This window comes from Pinus tabuliformis, chromosome 6 (genome assembly GCF_031772625.1).
Source record: "Pinus tabuliformis cultivar Carrire ecotype Pingquan chromosome 6, CPIR1, whole genome shotgun sequence".
Lineage (NCBI taxonomy): Eukaryota > Viridiplantae > Streptophyta > Pinopsida > Pinales > Pinaceae > Pinus > Pinus tabuliformis.
The window spans coordinates 1,082,305,146-1,082,315,073 of NC_142292.1; positions in this window are offsets into that span (position 1 = coordinate 1,082,305,146).

Genomic DNA, 9,928 nt, shown 5'->3' on the forward strand with positions numbered 1-9,928 from the left:
CTCTGATACCATGTAGGAATTTACAGGGTAAGTTCCTCAGACAGAACACCAAAGGACACCGCTCACAACCAGATCGCAGATCAATACACCAGTATTTTGACGTGGTTAAAACCCTCAAAGAGGGAAACAGTCCACGGCCTGAGCCAACACGGCCACTTCAGGCAATTTATTAATAAAAGAATGAAAATTTACATATGCTTCTCTCATAGACGGATTACCCTACAAATGACCCTCCATGCGCTTTAAATAGAAATCATGGACCAATCGGGTGTTAAGCCACGGATCAAGTGTCGGTAATACCTAGGAGAGAATGAAACGTCGGATCACTACATATCGTGACCGTCGGATTGTAAGTTACAAAATGTACAAGGTAAAGAAACACACTTTACCTAACTCTATACTAGACCAAGTTGTACTTAACTATTTCCTATGTGTCAGAATATCCTAACAGAGGTTAGTGCCCAAGTCATTTATTTAGAATAATAAAAAGATAGGTTGGTTGTCCCATTGTTCAAACCCCAGAGATTTTTTTTTTTGAAGGCAATGCTTCTTAATCTTTAATGGAAAGAAACACTTTGTCTAAAGTGGCCTTCTGATGTTGATTACAATTTAAATGAAAGAAGAAACATAAAAATAATGAAAAGCCTCCAACATAGGCTGCTTGATGCAAAATCTGTGTTTTCAACTTTGGAAGAAAAATGTAGTTAACTGAATAGGAAAGAGGAGAACATCATTAAGGGATTTAACTTTAAATTACAGAAAATTGATTTTTAGAACTGTAATATTAAAGACCAACAACTTCATTACTCTTTACTATGAAGAAAACATTAAATGAAACAAAGAGAAAATACATTTGTACTCAATAGATGTATGGAATCACTTCAAACTTCTTTATTGCATTCCATATAAAGATGACAAGATACAAATGTTTTTATGCTTCTAAGGTCCAGAACTTAGAACCCTCATTTCTCTTTCTAAAAAACATTTATACAAAATTTTAAAGGACAGTTATAAAACTATCAACTACCCAAAATTTCATAACTTCCTAACTACTTCAAAACTAATAGTTCTTTCGAACTCTAAAATAGTTATTTTGATTTTTACATCATGAAAAGTAAAACATTAATATATGATCCAAAAATAACCGACATGAAATTGAATGACAGGTGGCGTTGTTTTATTTGGTGACTTGAGATTGAGCTGCAGATGAAGGTCTTGCTTCTATAGTATTCACTGATGGTGACATCCATTCCCTGCACTTTCTCCATATGGCTGTATTAGGACTAAGACTTCTGTCAAACTTTGAATGTGCCATCCTGAAATTTGTAATTCCACTGTATGTTGGCTTGTCCACAAAAAGTGATCTCATCAACCATAATAACTGAAAATCTCTCTGCAAATAGTTGACAATAGTTGTTCCGTTCAACACCGCTGTTCTTTCATGAGTAGATCCAATTTTACCTTTTGTCTCCACTAGCAGAATCTCATAATTTTCCCTGGGTAATAAATTACCTTGCTAGTCCCATCATGAAGGCAAACCTGTTCTTGTTGTCTTGTCAAAGTTAGTGTTGAATTTCATTACAGCTGCCTTGACCTTTGTTAGCTTCGTCGCTGTTGTTTTCTTGTATAGGTTTTTCATAATCGCTTTGTTTATCTCCAATACATATTCAATTCTGTCTTCAACTCCTAATTCCTTTAACTGCTGAGAAGATCGCGAATTAAGGAAATCTATCATTTTCTTTGCAAACATAGCTATTTGCTGTAACTTTTGTTTATCTGCGACAATAAGATTTTTTAGGTCTCTGATCATGATATTTTCTTCTTCCACTATGGACAATGATTCCCAGATATCTCTAATAGTATGAATAATGTCATTCCATAGAATTTCCCTAGCATGTATAAGGGAAATGTTTCCCTTCACCTTCTCTTTCAAATCTTTGATTTCCTTAGAAGCAGCTTGAAAACCATCCCTGTATTTGTCTGCAGTTTCCTTAGCCATGGCTATTTCCCTTTCATTAGCTTTTATGATTTTCAATGCAGTTTCATAGTCTCTCTGTGCCTTTTTCATTTCATTTTCTGAAATCTTCATCTTTGTTATGACTCTGGTCAACTTATTAGCTGGATATTCTAAATCAACTGATTTTACAATTGTATAAACATGAGAGTCAATCTTCTATTGCAGAGCAATATTTATTTATTTCAACTTTGCAACTTCATCATTTCTTTTGATCAACTCCTCAGTCAAAACCTCTTTCTCCTTTTCTACCTGTGCTACTTCAGGTGCCATTATATCTTCTATTGTAAGCATATTCAACTTCTTTCTCAATACCTGAACTTTTGTTTTTACTCCCTGCAACAATTTCTGAACAACACTTCTATCTTCTGGATTCACCCCAATTTTGATGATCATCTTCTTCAATTCTTCATTTTGTGAAACTAAGGCTCTTGAATTAGCTTTTTCCAATTTTAATTGACTCACCACCTTTTCCAATAAAGTTTTTGCTTTGTTGGCAACTAAGGAGTTTTTCTTCAAATTCCTATAAATTAATTCCCTAGTGTGCCTATGTAGATTAATTTTGACAGGCAGTGGAATTTCCCTAGCATCTACTGTCAAATTGACAATCTTGAAACAAGAAGAAGAAATACTCAAAGCAAAAGGGTGAGAGAAAGCTAACTTAAGCTGATTCCTTTCCAAGTCCATAGCCGAAAGCAACTTGGTTTGATAGTTTGAAACAAATTGTGCTTCCACCCGTGACTCCATATTTTCTCTGACCTTTTTATTTCTTTCCTCAATCTAAATGTACACCTGTTTAATCATAGAGACTGAACTTTGGCCAGCTTCTTCAGGAACAGGAGAAGAGGGTGTGCAGACAACTTCTCCTAACTGTAGTTGAAATGATGATGATTTGCCATCTTTAGACAACTTAGCCTTCTTTGAACTTCTCTCACTTTCTTCTTCTAAATCTATGACATCCTCACTACCTATTTTTAAGTTTTTCTCACTCTGATGAGGAGTCTCAATTTCCATCTCTCTTGATAAAGTAGATTGGCCCCCATTTGCCAATTTTTCTATTTTTGGTTTAGATTCATGAACAAAAGGAGCATAGGCATTTTCTACGCTTTTGTTTGAAATAATATGGTGTGGGTCATATGCCCATTTTTCACCTAGCGGTAAATCCATATCTTCAAGCAACTTTTGTACCTTTCTCGCAGCTCGTTTGTCATTTACAATAAAGGGTCCCACTGTCTTTGGTAATTTGAACAAATACCCCTTCTTTGCTGGCACAAAATGTATATGATCTACATTCAAACTTTGCCTAATGAACTCTAGTGCAAACAACCTCATAGGTACAAAAAATGGAAGTCTAAAAGGGACAAATTCTACTCCATATAATCCGATCTCAGAATAATCTTCAAACTGAAACCAATCACCCACTTTGACATCTTTGCTGAGCTGAAGTAAACACTGAGCCTTTGGCAAGAAACAAGATGAAGGAGAACTATTCAAGATTGAATAAGCAATTGGTATGAAAGAATAAGCAGAACACATTAACCCTTGGCCATTACCAGTGTTTCTTATCATATCAGTCCAAAACACCACTGATTGTTTGTTCTTATTTGGGTCTGTTGACCACTATGTGTCAACGCCCCATAGCAGTACACGTCTTTTTTTCGCAAAAGGGATAGCACTTGATCGATGTGTCCGTGCTGTCCAACTATCATCATCAGCTTGACTTCTAGGATGTTATGTAAACGCTTTCTGCATGTGCATAATGTAAATAATCTTAGCAGATCTATGTCATGTATGTAACGACCTAGGTAACCTAATTTTCTAGTGACGATCTCCATTCTAGGAGGTTTTTTGTCTCACCGATCCATTCTCGGATGGTCAGTAGAGTTTTCCTCCAGTCTTACCCCGAAGCTGGAATGGATTTTGTCGTTAGGATCTTAGGCGAGTCTTAGTGTTCTAGATCGAGTCTATGTAAAAGTAATTTGGGAATAATCTTAACTATTTGGTTATGTTATTTTATTACAAATTGCTTGGTTCGCTGGATTATATTTCTGTCGCCCAAATGGGTAGTTTGTGAGGATCTATTACAAATGGGTTTTCTACCTTATGATGTAAAAAATATGAAAATCATGATGTAAAGTGCTTAGAGGGTTGGAAAAATAATTTATCCCCTCATGGGTTAATTAATTAAATTTTCTGGCTCAAAATTAATTAAAATCCTAAGCCATAAATTTAATTAATTTAGGTTTAGGTAAATTTAAATTCTCAAAAAGCAAAATTCGTCGGTCTTAAAAAATTAAATTTTAAGAGGTACAAGGACTAAGGTAAATTAATTATTTTGATAAATTTTAAACCTTTGATCGCTGGGGTTAAGTCAAAGTCAAATTTTTGGAGAAATTAACTCAAAAATTTAATTTTTGAGTTAATTCATTAGGAGAATTTTGAGGTCTAAAATGGGTCTCCTAAGAAAAATGTACAATTAAAATAAACTTTATAAGAACCAATATGACTCAAGATGATGATGTCAATCATGGGGGATGATTCACCATTTTTGGAGTAAAAAAACAAAAAGATTAAAAAATAATAAACTAATAAAACTATTTTTTCAAGTCGTATTTTCAACTTATCTCCCTATGGGTATTCTCAAATTTTGAGCGGAAACACTCGTTGGATGCATAATTTAATTCCTCATTCAAGGAGTACCCATGTTGCATACTTTTGATGAATCCTGCTATATGAAAAATGAGAAATACATGAAACACGTTTTTCATGTATTTCACATTTTTCATAGAGCAGGATCCATCAAAAGTATGCAACATGGGTACTCCTTGAATGAGGAATTAAATTATGCATCCAACGAGTGTTTCCGCTCAAAATTTGAGTAAACCCATAGGGAGATAAGTTGAAAATACAACTTGAAAAAATAGTTTTTTATTTTTTCCCTTTAAAATTTGATGTTATAATCTAATCTTATTTGATTATTTCCACTATTATTTTATTATTTCCTTAAGAGACCCATTTTAGATCTCAAATCCCCCCTAATAAAATGTGTTTAATTAAAATTTTTGAATTTTTTCAAATATTTAAATATTTCGACGGATGAGATTAAAAGAAATTTTAATCTTCATCAACGATCAAGATTGCTTTGATGAAGATCACTCGAACTAGCCGATGGAGGATTTATCTTTAAATAGGAAGTCATTTGTCAGTTATCTATTCGACATTTGAGTCGTGTGCTTAACAAGAAGCTCTTGCGTAATCTTTTTCTGGATAATAAATAAAGACTTTGGGGTTAAATTTTGCAGGTGTTACTATTCATGGGAATACTATAAGATGTGTTATTTTCATGCATAATTTTTTCTAAATCCATTAATGATAGTCTCTGAAGAGTGATTTGAGTACAGGTATCTTGCTTAGTTGCTGGGGTTTGAATAATAATCTAAAATTTTGAATGTAATAGTATGTATTTCTATTTGTTGGAATTTTATTATTATTTTCTCACTTTATTTGATGGCTGGATTGAGTTTTGCAGGGAAATTTTGATTGTAGATCCGTGTTTTCTGAAGAGCCCAACAAAATTAATCCTGGGCTTATCATAAGATTTTTTGTTTTATTGATGCATGAGGGTTTCGAGTTAGCAACTCCTTTAATTTTTTTTTTGGCAGCATAATGGTAGATCTAGATGATTAGAGCCTGCAGTTTGTAAATTTTGTAAATATTTTTTTAACATGGGTTTTTTCTGGATTTTAGTTTTTATCATTGTATATATCGTTTGAGTATTTTCTTGTTGTCATGCAGCTACAGATTTGAGGAAGAATTTTGTGTAGAGTCCAGATCTAGGCCTTGGAGGGTACGATCTAGATCTTTGGGGTTTATCAACGTAATTTTCCAGCGATATTATTCAAATTTTTTGTAGTCCAAGGGTTTAAAAATTCTTGGATCTGGAAATTTTCATAAGGGTTTCAAGGATAAATCTGAAGCAAGAGGATTCAACATTTTAATCAGAATTTCTGAATTTTTTTTAAAGGATTTTCTAGCTACCATTTATCTGTCGACTGAGTTTTTTGATCTGCTCACTGGGTTTTTCGATTCGCTACAAAATTTCGATTTTTTTATTATAGAAAAACCTTATCCCTCCATTACTCCAACCCTGAGTTTTTTCCAGCTCATTGTGGCAACTCCTTCCTCTGCAAAACCGACTGCCAAAGCATCTCTTCTGTTGCTGCCATCCAAGACTACATTTTTCTTTCCTGCTGCAGCTTTCATCTCATGCGTACTGCCCACTCTAAAAACCCTCGCAGTTGTAATAGCCTGCAATTTTTTACATCTCTGCAGCTCTTCCTCACTGATCTACTATGCTATCATATCCTCTTCTGTCCGCTGCCTGCAAAATGAGTCTTCCCCATTTGTGGCCTCCCTCTTTCGTCCCCATTCCTCGAGCTCCCTAAGCCGCAACCCTCGTCCCTCACTTCCATTGCTCCTTTCCTTCTCTCCTTCACATGCTCTTTCACTCTGCCCATCTCTCGTGTTCCTCTTTCTCAGCCCCTCGATGCCGTTGAAGCCTGCTTATCTCCCTTCTCCATCACCGCCTAAGCTCTGCGTCACTACAAACCTTGATCTCCTCTCCACCGCTAGACCTAAATTCACCCAAACTTTTGATTTTTTCTTTATGCGTTATGTTTAGGTTTCATTTTTTTAAAATTTTTTATGTTAGGTTAGCCTTTTTAACATCCTTCAAATTTTCTTTTAGGGTTTGCGTTTCTTTATTTATTTTTGTTTATATATATATATATATATATATTTTGTTTTGTTTTGATTTTTTTTTTAATTTTTAATGAAATCTCAAAAAATTTAATCTTTTATTTTTATTTTTTAACTTAGATTTGTATTTCTTTTTTTTTTGTTTGCTTTCACTTTAATTTTTGTTTTGATTTTAATTTCAATTAAAAAAATATTTAAAAAAAATTAAAAACCTAAAAAATAAAAAAATTGATTTCTTCATTTACCACATTAAATTAAATGCCTAAGGAATAATTAAATTGTTAATCTAAAGCTCTTTGGCGTCCTTTCATGGTAGGAATTTATCTATTGTCAAGTGCGATTAATGTTTTAAAAATAATATTGACTATAAGAGAAGATACATTCTTCTAAGATATGGGATTTAATTGCTAAAAACTCTTGCATGATAAAGTTTTGGGTGTTGACATTTAATTGTTCATGATCGTTGCTTTGCCACATTTATAAATTGTTCGGGATAATTTATTTATTTATTGTTTTTTACTGTAATTTTCATTAAAAGATTTAAGAAAATTACATGTTGCATACCAACATATATGCAAATTCTTTCACTACTATCCAACAATAACAGTCCAAAAAGTCATAAGCTAGAATATTTACATAACTAGCCTTGAAAAGCAGTAGAAACGATGGCTACAAAAGCCATATGTGTAAACCCAGATCAAATAAAAAACTAGAATCTGGAAAAAGCAAAAAGAAATGATCCCATAGATCATTCTAGGTGGATTGCTGCTCCTTCAATGAAAGGCCGATAGTAGATATGGAAGAAAACCCCATCCCTGAACTCATGAATCAACCAGTGTCCTCTAATCAGCTACACGACCTCTTTGGAAAGAATATCACAACTTCATTCCTTTCCTTGTATATACGAGAGTAGACAAAAAACTCAAACTGAGATTTTAAAAATAAAGCATCCTCCAACAGATCCCTTAGTGTGTGCAAGTGACAAAGGTAGATCCCATTGATCTAATTAGTGATAAGCTGAGAGTCCTCGAAAATCTGAATTCTGTGGCAATTTTGCTCCCTTGCGAAAAAGAGGTGTCTAAGGCTGTTTAATTCTGCATAGTTATTTGTTCCTCGCTCGAGACCCACTTTGATTTTGAAATACAAAGAGTCGTTTAAATGAAGGACTACCCCCCCACCACAGCCATTAGGCTACGCCGAACCATCGAAATAGGCCCAAGGCTGACTTCTGTTTATGACCTTAGGGCTGATGACTCTGATAGAATGTTGAACTAGATCCTCTGGAATCAAATTGAAATGGCCAACATATGATTACATGAGACTGCCGAATGGATAGGCTTTTCTTGAAAAATTCGGTGGTTTCTGAGAAGCCAAATGCCCCAACAATCGATGAGGGGCGAGTTCCTGATTTTCTGAGTGGCAACAATCGTCCACCAACGATACCAAGCATTGTTTACATTCTAGCTAGCCCGATAGGTATCAATAGAGAGCGCGTAAGTGATGTGATTCCATATTTCAGACGAGGCCGGACAATGAAGGAGGTGATTAGTATCCTCCGAATCTGCATTACACAGGCAGCAGCAGAAGCGGCCATGAAACATGCGTTTTATCAAATTTTGTTGAATGGGAATTTTATTAGAGATGATGCCCTACATGAAAAGGCGAGATTTGTGGGGGGCCTTCAGTTTCCAGAGATGCTGCCATCACCAACAAACCTCACCCACTACCCGAGCCTCCATGATCGAAGCAAAGCCAACTTTTGGGGAATATTTGCTAGTTGGGGCCTTTTCCCAAATAATGTCGTCAACCCAATCTGAAAAATGGATGTTGGCTTCCTCTAAGGCCCCCAAAAACCATAACCAAACCTTGCTCCATCTTTCCTTTATTCCCAAATTCTCGAAAGCCAGCCACTGCAGGCTTGGCGAAGCTGGTCGCCCAATTGCTGCAATGTGAGCAAGCCATGTGAAACCCGCCTCCATCAAGGCTTGACACATTTATCTAGGAAGGATTTGTGCATTCCCACTGCGAGCCCAAGCATCCGAACCAATTCTGATTTGCGAACCATCTCCAACTTTCCAAGCTAGGCCTTCCTTGATAATGCCGAAGGAGTGGGTAATGGCTTTCCAAATACTCGAGGCTTCTGGAGTGTTTTGATAGGAACTGAGGGTCCAATCAACGATAGATAAGGGGAAGATGTATTTGCTGTAAACAACTTCCTTCCAAAGGCTATTAGTGGTTATTATTTTCCATCCCATCTTTGCCCCAAGGGCTTTTGCAAACTCCTGGGGTTCCTTCAGCCCCCACGCACCCCATTTTTTGGGCTTTGCGATCCTTTCCCAGCTTACCCAAGAAAAAGTTCTTCCCAAGTTTTGACCCTGCCAAAGAAATGTGCAACATATCTACTAAATTCTGCGAAGAATTCCTTCAGGAATCCATGCCAGGGACATATATTATACCAGAATTGCCTCCAACACGGATTTTATCAAGGTGAGCCTATCGGCTTGAGAGAGCCATTTTTGCTGCCAAATGTTGATGCGATTTTCAATTTTTGCTAATAGCCACGACCAGTTAGCAATATGGTAGCCGTTTGGCTTAACCCTGAAAATCAGATACTTCAGACCTGAATGCAGCGCCTGCTTGATGAATACAAAGTGTTGGGAAGCATATCTTTGTTCATTTTGCAGACAAGAATTGAAAATGATATTTGATTTGTCATAATTCGGCTCCATAACTGTGGCTTTACAAAACAGAGATAGTATGGACTTGAAACATGAGGAATCACAGAAATAGCCATTTAAGAAAATAAGTACATCATCTACAAACAAAAGATGAGAGAGAACAATCCTATCAGTGATCGCAACCCCTCCTATGTTGCCATCTGAACGTGCCTTTTTTAACAGTCTACTTAAACCTTCCATAATCAAAAGAAACAACAAAGGAGAGAGGGGGCATCCTTGCCTAAGTCCTCTTTCAGCATGGAAGAAGTCCGAAGTCGCCCCATTAATAAGGATACTAAACGACACAGAGGTGAAGCAACACAAGATCCAATTGATAAACAGACGTGGGAAACCAATGTGTGTAAGAATGAGCTGTAAGTAGGACCAACGCACACGATCAAAAGCTTTGGATAGGTAAATTTTGAGGATAACAACCTTT